The sequence below is a fragment of the Sus scrofa genome, chromosome 6, assembly GCF_000003025.6.
Source record: "Sus scrofa isolate TJ Tabasco breed Duroc chromosome 6, Sscrofa11.1, whole genome shotgun sequence".
Lineage (NCBI taxonomy): Eukaryota > Metazoa > Chordata > Mammalia > Artiodactyla > Suidae > Sus > Sus scrofa.
Genome location: NC_010448.4, coordinates 16,705,267 through 16,717,374, shown reverse-complemented (window position 1 = coordinate 16,717,374; position 12,108 = coordinate 16,705,267).

Sequence of the window (12,108 nt, the reverse complement as noted above, 5' to 3'; positions counted from 1 at the left end):
ACACTTTTTAAAAAAACAGTGAAGGATGGAGTTCCCGTCGTGGCTCAGTGGTTAACGAATCCGACTAGGAACTATGAGGTTGTGGGTTTGTTCCCTGGCCTTGCTCAGTGGGTTAAGGATCTGGTGTTGCTGTGAGCTGAGGTGTAGGTCGCAGACGTGACTTGGATCCCGAGTTGCTGTGGCTCTGGCATAGGCTGGTGGCTACAACTCTGATTAGACCCATAGCCTGGGAACCTCCATATGCTGCGGGAGCAGCCCAAGAAATGGCAAAAAAATAAAACAAAAAATAAATTAAAAAAATAAAAAATAAAAAAATAAAAAAACAGTGAAGGAGTTCCCATTGTGGCTCAGCAGAAACAAATCTTACTAGCATCCATGAGCGCTCAGGTTCAATCCTTGGCCTTGCTTGTTGGGTTAAGGACCGGGTGTTGCCATGAGCTCTGATGTAGGCTGGCAGCCACAGCTCCAATTCAACCCCTAGCCTGGGAACTTCCATATGCCATGGGTGCGGCCCTGAAAAGACAAAAAAAAAAAAAAAAAAGTGAAACGAATGTCTAGTCAGTTTCAAGACCCATGTGACAAAAACGACAAACAACACTCAACACACCTCACCAATGTCAAATTCCTCCATTTGCCATTGGACATAAGTAACCGTGGGGGAAACTGGGTGAGGGGTACTTGGGACCTCACTACACCTGTGCAACTTCCTGTGAATCTCTAATACTCTATTTTTTAAAAATTAAAAAATGTTCAGCTTTATGGAGGTAAAATTGATGTATGAAATTGTAGGATATTCGAAGGGTCCATCGTGGTGATTCGATGCCTGTATCAACTGTGAAAGTATTACCCCCATCTAGTAATTAACAACTCTCTCACCGCACATATTTATCTCTTTTGTTTTTTTGGTGAGAACATTTGTTTTGCTGTCTCAGGAAGTTTCAGTTTTTAAAAGTCGAGGGAAAAAACAAGCACATTTCATCTGCGTCAGTCATTTGGTTAACTCCACCAGTATTCTCACCCATTTGTGTTTTATTTTTCCATATAATAGGGGGCTGGAGCCTTGCCGGTAACTTGAAAATTCCTCTGTAAACTGGCTTCTTGTCGAGTCCAAACATTTAGTTGCCCTGGGGAGGGGCTGGAAAACAGGATGTGGGGAGAAGCTACCTTCTTGGCACTTGCAACTTCTGTGGTCATTTCTCTAGTAACAACAGGCAGCAGTGGGGTACGGCCTTTTTTGGCAGTTCCGCACATGGCCTCCAGAGCCTTTTCCTTGGTACTGTCAGTTGTGCACAGCACCCCCTCAGGAGTTCAGTTTAGTCATGAGACACTCCTCTGTTGTCCTGGCATAGCCATTCAGTCCTCTTCTGCCCTTCCAGGCTCTGGTAATAAAACCACCTCTACCCATCAGCTGTACAAGTGAGAGATGCTTTCTCTAGTTAGTTAGTAGTCTTTCAACCACTCAATCACCCTTTTATACTGTTTAATACCTTTCTAACCAAGTTTTGTAGTACATTACTCTGTTTGAAATTCCTAGAGTGGTTCTAGTTTCAGATTTAACCTTGTTTCACCCTGTACAGGTGAAACAGAGCTAGGGCTTTGAGTTATAGAAATTAGGCGATGTTCTCTCCATCTCTTTAGCTTAGAGCTTAGCCACCCCCTTGAAGCTTTCTTTCCGCAAGAGCTTTCTGGACATGAGAAAAAGCATAGGGTATCTTGGATCGGAACTGGTTCTGAAACTTGGCCCTAAGATCTCTAATATCTTTGTGGGAATGGTGGATACTGAAAAAAACAAAAAACAAAAACCAAAGAAACCCCAAAACGGAAAACACACCCAAAACAAACAAAAACCCCAGTCATCTCAAATTGGAACACAGTTTTCTTACCTTCAAGAGAACTATATGTGGATGCTGTTCCTTCCCCCCTCCCGCAGGAAATCTGCCTGAATGAGCCAAATCAAAACAAATATATTTGTCCAGAGGCTGCACCAAATTAAATCACTGGCTATTTCCTAGACTTTGTGATTTTTTGTTCCTGGAAAAGAAAATTAGGGGGATGAATATAGAGCCCAACGTTTTAGTTTTACCAAGAGAACATATTAAACATGGGAAACTAGTAATAGTTTAGCACAGTTATTTCACAAAAGAGAGAATAGTTTGTTAAAAAAATAGACAAAATAGCAGAAAAATGGGTAGGGTTCGAAATTAAAGAAAGTATACTTTACAAAACTTTACCATTTGTCCTTACTTGTTGATTATAAAAATATACCTATGGCCCATTAAAAATGTTCACTGGTCTCATGTTCAGGAATAACTTACTATTGATTTTTTGATATAAGTGGAGTTCATCTTACAGACAGTACTTGTGTTAGGGAGATACTTCTTTTCTAAGTGTGTTGGGATAGCGCTGTCCTCAAGAATTTTGTGTGTTTGAAGATGTGTGTTCTCTTGCTTTACAGTTGCTAACAGAAGTTGAAGGTTATGTTTTTGTGAGAGATTGAGATCCCGTGTCCTCCGGAATCTGTACATATTAGTGCTGAGGTGAAAAATTAGAGATCAGAATTGAGGACAGGGAAAGTCTCCCTACTTTTGGCTGCAACCCATTGCTGTACTTGAACTTCTCGAACTAACTATTCTGGGAATATCTGGAGAAAGTTTCCTTGACCCAGGTATTAACTTTTTCACAGTGGACACTCATAGTGAAAAGAGTGATACCCCGGAAGGTTTGCAAGCATGCAAGCCAGAGCAAAACATGTCAGATGCCACATGATGACTGTAGAAAAGAGAGTCTAGGGAGTGCACGTTGTGGCTCAGTGGGTTAAGAACCTAACATAGTGTCCGTGAGGCTGCGGGTTCGATCCCTGGCCTCGCTCAATGGGTTAAGCAGCCAGTGTTGCCACAAGCTGTGGCATAGGTGGGTCATAGATGTGGCTTGAATCTCACCTTGCTTTGATTGTGTCCAGCAGCTTCATCTCTGATTTGATCCCTAGCCCGGGAACTTCCGTATGCCACAGGAGTGGCAGTAAAAAGAAAAAATAAAAGTCTGTAAGCATGCATGCAGCTCTTCCTCATAATACTTGACATATTGGGAGTGAGGGATTTTGAAAAGGAAGCATAACTTACTCTGTCACTCTGTGGAGTAAGAAGAGAAACTTGATAGGATTGTTTTGAATGTGCCTTCATTTGGAACCACCCAGTGGTGACAGCATTTGGTTGTACGTGGTGTGTATCAGTTAGCTTTTGGTGCGTGACAAACCGTCCTACAACTTGTAACTTAGAAACAAACATTTATTTGTTAAAATTTTGTGAATCACCTGGGTAATTCACGAGGTCTGTGCTGGCTTGATTGGGGCTAGATGGTCTAGGATGGCTTTGTATGTCTGTGGCCTCAGAGGCAATGGCTGGAAATAACTGAGGCTAATGGGACCACTTCCCCTTTGGGTCTCTCATTTTCTAGGAGACTAATCCATGGTTTTGCACATGGTGGTATTGGTGCCCAGCAGCAAGAGAGAAAAGTAATTTTTGAGCCTTTGAATGCATAATGTTGGCTAATATACCATTGACAAAAAACTCAGTTGGCTTCAATGATGTTTTTCACCGCCAGATTTAAGGGGAGGAGAAATAGTCTCTACCTTGGATAGGAGAAGCTGCAAAGTCCTATTTAAAGGGACATGGATATGAGAAGGGAGTAATTTGTGAGACCATTTTATAATGTACCACATGGACTGATGGTGAAAATCTTAACTCTGAGCTCAGATGACATCTAGGACTCATCATCTAGATGTTCAGCATGGCTTTAAGTTTTCGTCACTACTAAGAAAATTTTTGTCTTTCCTGGCAAGCTTCACCTGCTGCGATTGGCCATTTTAATATTATTTATTAGATGATTGCCTTTCAGCTACAAACCCAAACTTTATATGCTGCTTTATGATTCTGGGGACTGGAGCCATTTTTGTCTCACCAGCAGGTTCCTTTAAGTTCTGCCAATAGAGACCACTAGGAGGATAGTGAAAGGCTGGAGACCACTAGGAGGATAGTGAAAGAGTGGAGAGGAAGAAATAATATGCCCTTTTGGTCTGCTTCTTAGGAACTTTCTATCAGCTTTTTTTTCCTGTGGACATCATTCCAGCATCATTTTGTCACTCTGTCCATGGAAGTTATTTTCTCTAGTAGCAGTTGAATTATGTTTGCAGTTTTCCTAACATCTTCAGACACCGTTTCATCAGACCTTGTTCAAATATATCAGCGTCCGCCCATCAGCACCCTGTCCTCAGAGACCTGGGTTTGGCTCCTTTTCTAAACTCTTGACTAATTCCAACCTATTACCTTTATTCATCCTTTCTTTGAAGTTGTTGGTACTTACTGGATACATAGGGTTCTTTTTGTCTTTCAGTTAGCTGGTTAGAATTCTTATACTCAGTGAACAATTTTCTATATTAAGTTCTCTCTGTTAAATTAATTGGTGTAGTTTCTGTCTTCTGCGTGAAGCTTGACTGACCAGGTGGGAAGAGGAAGATGAGGAAGAGAAGCTAGCTTGAAATCCTTAAGGCACCACTGCTTTTCTGCTGTAGGTTGCTTAATTATAAAATGTTTAAGACATTGTCTCACTTATTTTGTGACGCTAGCATAAACTCGATAGCAAGACTCAACAAGGAGAGTATGAGAAAAGGAAAATTAAGTTCCCATTGTGGTGCAGTGGAAATGAATCCAACTAGTATTCATCACAATGCAGGTTTGATCCCTTGCCTTGCTCGGATAATGAGTAGCTGTGGCTGTGGCTAGCAGCTGCAGCTCTGATTCAATCCCTAGCCTGGGAATTTCCATATTAATGCAGATGTGGCCCTAAAAAGGGAAAAAAGAAAGAGAAAAAGAAATAAAAGATAACAGTATTGTAGAGAAGAAAATAAGACTGTCTAAACTTTGTTCATGGATAAATAATTGTGAATATAGAAAACCCAAAGGAATCAAATGACAAATCACTAAAATTAGTAAGAACTTAGCAAAATTGCTAGAAACAAAATCAGTATGGAAAAATGAACTGTATTTCTGTATAGTAACAACAAATAGAAAGTAAATTAAAAATATATATCATTTCTAAGAGTTTCAAAAAACATGAAGAACCTAGGAATAAATCTGAAGTTGTATGATTTTGATAGCATTAAAGTTAAAGACTTTATTGAACAACATTAAAAAGGACCTAAATAAATGGAGAAATATAGCATATTCATAGAATATAGAAAACCTCCAAAAATGTTCTAAAGATTTAATGCTATCTCAATCAAAATCTGAACTTAAATATATATATATATATATATATATATATATATATATATATATAGATAGATAGATACAAGGAATGAAATATTGCCAAGTTGCCTTTTAAAGGAAAACATATTTGGGACTTATTACTAGCTGTCAAGATACATTATTAGGCCAGTGTTGTAATGGGACAAGTATAAATAAACAGGACGGTGGAACAAGAGAAAATCAAGAAATAGACCATATGTTACATTAGATACATAACAGAAGTGGTTTTATAGATCAGTGGGGAAAGGAGAGACTTTTCAGTAAATGGTGTTGGGACAATTGGTCATTTATATGAAAAAAAAGAAATGAAATTGAACTCTACTTCACAGTATACAAAGTAATCAATTCCAGGTGGAATAAAGACCCAACGATATAACAGGTAAAGCAATAAAGCTTTTAGAAGATAATTTAGGAGAATATCTTCATGACCTCAGGATAGGGGAAAGTTTTTTTTTTTAAACAAGGCACAAAAGCACGAACCGTAAAGAATAAATACAATAAACACAACTACATTCAAATGAAAGCCTTATATTTATCAGAAGACACCATAAAAAATGAGAAACCATTTCATTGGAAAATTACTTGAAAAATATATAATTGACAAGAGTAGTCATCAGAACATATAAAGAATTCTGGCAAATGAATAAGAAAAAGACTAATCCAGTGGGGGGGGAGATGAATGAGAGGTCTTGACCTTTCACACAAAAGGACAAACTCAGTTGACCAGTAAGCATATGTAAAAGTGCTTAACCCCCGGTAATCAGGACACTGCTAATTAAAACCAGAAAGATTTATCGCTTCACACCTAGCACCTTAGCAACATTTTGAAGAGTTGGCAGAAACAAGGATTGTTGGGAGCCTTGCTGATGGGAGCATTGAGTGAGACAATCACATGGAAAAGAGTTGGGCTTACTTGGTAAAGTTAAGCTTACTTGTATACTAAGACATAGCACCCCATTCCCACTTATACATACACTAGAGAAAGTCTTGCTCAAGAATCGTCGCATTTAGCATTGTTTAAAACAATCCCAAAGTAAAAAAAAAAAAAAAAAAGCAAAATATCTTGGAGTTCCTTTGGTGGCACAGTGGTTAACGAAACTGACTAGGAACCATGAGGTTGCGGGTTCAATCCCTGCCCTAACGATCCAGCGTTGCCTGAGCTGTGGTGTAGGTCACAGACGTGGCTCGGATCCCACATTGCTGTGACTCTGACGTAGGCTGGTGGCTACAGCTCCAATTCGACCCCTAGCCTGGGAACCTCCATATGCCACAGGAGCGGCCCAAAGAAATAGCGAAAAGACAAAAAAAAAAAAAAAAAAGGTAAAATAATCCCAAAGTAGAAAGAAATGACATGCCCATCAATGGAAATGAGTCAATGAAGACTGATACACTCATAAAATGGAATAATACATTGCCCTGAAAATGAATGCACCTAATGGGTGAATCTTAAAATGCTGAGCAAATGAAATAAGCTCTGAATCATAAAAGAATAAGTGATTTTATTAGTATAAAATGGGCAAAACTGAAATCTTGTGATTAACACATAGAAAAACGATGATGGAAACAAAGGAATTGACTATATTAAAATTTGGGAGATTGGGAACCTCTTAGAGTGTTGTGAGAATGAAATAATGATGGTTGAAGTCCAAGATGGGAAGGAAGGACGAGTTTCGAAGGTATTGGCAAAGTGCTGCTTCTTATCTTGGTTGGAGGTTATGGGGGTGTTGGCTTTAAGAATTTTCTTGCAACTTTCAATTTGTATTTATTCTGGGAGTTCCTGTGTGGCGTAGTGGTTAAGAATCCGACTAGGAACCATGAGGTTGCGGGTTCGATCCCTGCCCTAACAATCCAGCGTTGCCGGGAGCTGTGGTGTAGGTCGCAGACGCGGCTCGGATCCTGCGCTGCTGTGGCTCTGGCGTAGGCTGGTGGCTACAGCTCCGATTAGACCCCTAGCCTGGGAACCTCCATATGCCGCGGGAGCGGCCCAAGATAATAACAAAAAGACAAAAAAAATAAAAAAATAAAAAAAATAAACAAAACAAAACAAAAGAAAAAAAAATTCTGTACAAGTAAAGTATTTCATGGTTAAAAGTGCGTTTTTATTTCTCTTGTAGTACTTAATATAGAAACTGCAGAAAAGGGAACGTATAAACTACAAAAGGCTGCTTTCAAAAGTTGCTCTCGCTTAAAAGTTTCTTCTTTAAAAAGGTAATTTTTTAATTCCTTTACATGTATGCAGATATTGGCGTTAATAATCAGAGTTACATCAGTTCATTATACATTTGCCACGGTGTTATAGAGAAAAATGACATCTCCGTCCTAAAGCCTATTTCCGTGGTTCGCAGAAGCTTAGCATCACTGGCTGGCATGTATTTCACTGTGGGTTGTCACTATCATAACAAAACACTGACTCTAACTTCCCAAAATGACTTGCTTTTTGGTGGGCACAGAATGTCCCAGAATCCATTGCTAGGAGCAACCATACATTTGTAACCCTGAGTGGAACTCCATTTTGCCATTTAAACATCAATGCTTTCTTTCCTCTGGGGAACAAAATTTCCACATAAAAAAGTAACAAAACAGCAATTATGTAAATTGAATGGAAAAAAACCAGTAGTGTCCTGTTGGAGGTAATTTTCCCCATAATGAGTGTTGGGGGAAGGAGGAGAATGGGAAGGACTAGAGATGAAAAATGGGAAATTGTGTACATATACGTAATAAGCTTGCCCCGAAAGCAGATGCACGGTGCGGAAGTCGTGTATAGAGGCAATATTCTGTGACAGGAAGATTTACATAATATTCTTTCAGGGCAAGTTCCCCATTTTAAAGAGATGGTGAAATGCAGATAGCATGCCTGCTATAATGAATCTAAATCAGGTAAATAATTTGCGCTCTCATATTATGCCCCACCCCCTGCCCCAATCCACACTTGCTTGCTTAATGGATCTATTACCGATTAGAGGGTAAAGAGAGCTGAAGTTAGCCTGACGTGTACTGTGACCCAAGTGAAAACACTGCAGTTCAGAGGCAGAATGGTACTGATAGACATTCACAGTTTTGATGTTGCAGGTCGTAATTCATAACTGGTGCATTTACAAGTGGAAGAGAAATCTCCCTAAATCATGAAGGGGATGCTGTTTTAAACACACCCACGCCCCCCCCCCCCCCCACTCAAAGCTGGCTTATAGGGCTCTCAGTTAAACGGTCGGCTACTCTTTCCCTGCCGTGGGTCCCAAGCCTTCAATGATGATGCAAGTTAGGTAAAATATAGATCAGTAACCCTTGCTCTTCCTTCTCCTCTTACTCAGTAAATTCCCATTACTTGGATACTCAATAGCCTGTCTCTATGACGCAAGTTTCAGTTAGGTCTTGGGATGCCTTTTGATGCAAGAAGAAGACCCAAGAACACAAGATGCTGTTCATTTGATGTCACTCAAAACAGGGTTGGGATGAGATCCAGCTGCCTTCCTTCTTTTAAATGTGATGACAGTCTTTACATTTTAAGCTTTCCCTGCTTTTATTTGTCAACATCTCTCTTGTCTTATGCTATTACGGTTGGTATAACTCCGAGGGACTTTTTCCTATGCTTCTAAATTGGAGACAGAGGTCTTTTGTGAGCAGGTATATCTGCTGCACGGGGGCTAATGGACTTGACTCCAGCAACCCCTGATTCCAGATTTACAGTTTCTGACTTTTTACTGAGCAGTAGCCATAAGCTGTTGCAAAGTCTTGACTTGGATACTCAATACCTGTCCTTGTTACACAAGTTTCAATTAACCTGCAAACCTCTTGGTAGTTTATGCTTAACTAGAGCTAGAGAAATTAACTGTCTGTAAAAATATAATAAGCATTATATTTTATTTTATTTTATGGTCTTTTTAGGGCCAAACCCATGGCATATGGAAGGTCTCAGGCTAGAGGTCACATTGGAGCTGTAGCTGCCCCCGGCCTATGCCACAGCCACACCAACACCAGATCTGAGCCACGTCTTCCACCTACACCACAGCTCATGGCACCACCGGATCCTTAACCCACGGAGCGAGGCCAGGAATTGAATCCACAATCTCATGATTCCTAGTTGAAAATCGCTGCGCCATGACAGGACCTCTGCACAAAGCAATTTAAAGTATTGTTTCACATGTGTGGAAAAACACTTTTAAAACTTGGTTTATTCCTTTGAATGTTTTACATGAATGTTAGAGTCCACAGTATAAGCATGGTGTTTTTTTCAGGTTAACACAAAATTCTGAAAGGAAAGCAAATCAGGACATGTATACAAAAAGACAACCAGTGTTGTCTCATCTCAATATTTTCATTTTCTTTTCAGGTCACCACTTTGGGTACTCAAATGAGATGGGCAAAGGAGAGAATTCTAATGAGATTTTAAGAAAGAGAAAAGATACGGTTTATTTGGTGTGTCGGATGGTTCAGGCCCATCCCTGCTTCACGTGCAGGCGACTGTCAGTTATTACCATACATTGGGCATCATAAAATGCTTATTTTGACTTTAAGAGAGGGAAAATGGATATGCGTCTACACACACACACACACACACACAAAATGTGCACGCACCTGCATCTACACATATAGGTACGCATATACATTTAAAGGGCAGAGCAAGGCGCCGTCTCTCAAGGGTAAGCTATTACTTGCCCCTGCTTGGAAGAAAAGGCTTTCTCAATGGGATTATGTCCTCTCTCATAACCCATCAGTTGTCTGATCAGAAATTCATAACACAGCCCATCTTGCGCTCAGCTCGGCTGGGGCTGCGGGATTGAATTTAAATAGGCAAATGCCAGACGTGGGCACTGACATTCTCTCTGTCTCTCTCAATCTTCCTCTTCCTCCTGTTCTCCTCCTCCCAGTCACGTTGTCCCTCTTTTCCGTGTCCTGTCTTCTTCTTCCTCTTCTTCTTCTTCTTTTTTTTTTTTTTTAAATTCCTCCGCACACCGTTTTATATTAGGCATGAACTTACGTGATGAGAAGTTATCAGGAAATGGAGGATGGATGGTGAGTGGAGAGGCAGACACAGCGAGAGAGGCAGAGGGAGGGAGGCTGAGAGAGTGAGATGGAAGGAAATTGGAAATTGTTGCTGTCATACCCTTGCTGGGTATGCTTTTTTCTTTCTTTCTTATAAAAGGAAGTATTTCAGGATAAATGACTTAGTGACCTACTCCACCAGCAAGATGTCTGTGAATCTGTAGTTCCCAAGTATCCATATTATAACCCTTCTTTGCATGGGGCTGTTACATGTGGAAAATGCATTTGAACCTGTACATGGTCAGTCTCTTCCTCCTCTGGTTGCGTGGCTGCCGAGGGTGTCATGTCTATGGAGTTGTAACCCGATGGCATTTAACGCTGATCTGATAAAGTGATAAATCAAATAATTCACATTCTTGCTCCCCACTCTTACCTTCTCATCTTCTCCAATCCCAATAGAAGTTAATCCGTTGTATCTCTAAGTCCAAAAACCACAGTGGAAGGAAAAAACTCGCTTACTTGATACTGCATAAAAACTCTCTCTGGAACTTAAATGTTGAAAATTGAGGGCTTTTATATTCAGACGGGTGGGGGAATGCTAATCACTCTGGTTGGGCTCTGCTGCAAAAGATTAAAAAAGGAAAAGAGCAGTGAGAAAACTGCCTAGTGTCCTGCTGCTTCTCCTTAAAGGAGGTAGTGCACTTCAACTTGATGTCAGATTCCTGACTTTTAAAAGTCGTGTGCGCCTCCCTCTCCCTCCCCCGTATCTTTTTGCCGGGCTAGAAAGTGAATCTTGTACTAGAAGTTTCATTGCGTTTGTAGAAAAATTCCTTTCCCTGTGGCCATGTCTAGAGAATTATATCCCTTGATTTTAATGTTTCCATCAGTAATGCTTAGTTAAAAAGAAACGTTTGTAAGGGTTTATTTTTTTTAGATCATCATCAATTTACTGGTATTTAAATTCATTTCTTAGGACAAACTCCAAATAAATTTTGTCCACATGGGAAAACATATGGTGTGGGGGATTTTGCTCAACTTGTAACAAATACCTCAGCCTTAATAAAAATGATATTCTGTACTATAATGTACTATTTCTGCCCGAGGAAGGGTAGAAATGTGGCTTAAACGCATTCATTTTTTTTTTTTTGGAAATATCTCTATGCAAACTTTACAATCTCCTTTCTGTCTTAAGACATGGAAAACTCTTTGACTTTAACCAGTGAGAGGTTTGAGAGCCAGAAGCAAAAGAGTCAGTGGAGCTGGTGCTCTCTGTCCAGTTAACCACTTCCTGACCCACAGGGCTTGTAGAATTTCCTTTGTTACTACGTTCATTTTCAGATGTCGCCACCAACTTGTAGGCACTTGACCCACAGAGAATACAATTAGTGAAGTATTTGGTTCAGTTGCTGCAAAATAAATAAATAAATAAATAAATTTAAGCTGAACTTGGAGTTCCTGTTGTGGCATGGCGGGAACGAATCTGACTAGTACCCATGAGGATGGGGGTTCAATCCCTGGCCTTGCGCAGTGGATCGGGAATCTGGCATGGCTGTGGCTGTGGGGACATAGCCCTACTCCACCAGCAAGATGTCTGTGAATCTGTAGTTCCCAAGTATCCATATTATAACCCTTCTTTGCATGGGAAACGTCCATAAGCTGTGGATGTGACCTTAAAAAGTTAAAAAAAAATTAAACCAAATTATTGAAGACTCAATTAAGTCTCCATTCCTTTCAGCTTCTCATTGATAAATAAAGGTGCCCTCATACTTACTTACCTCGGCATTTTCTCCCTTATTCTAGAGTCTGATGAGCTTCCCAGGTCTTG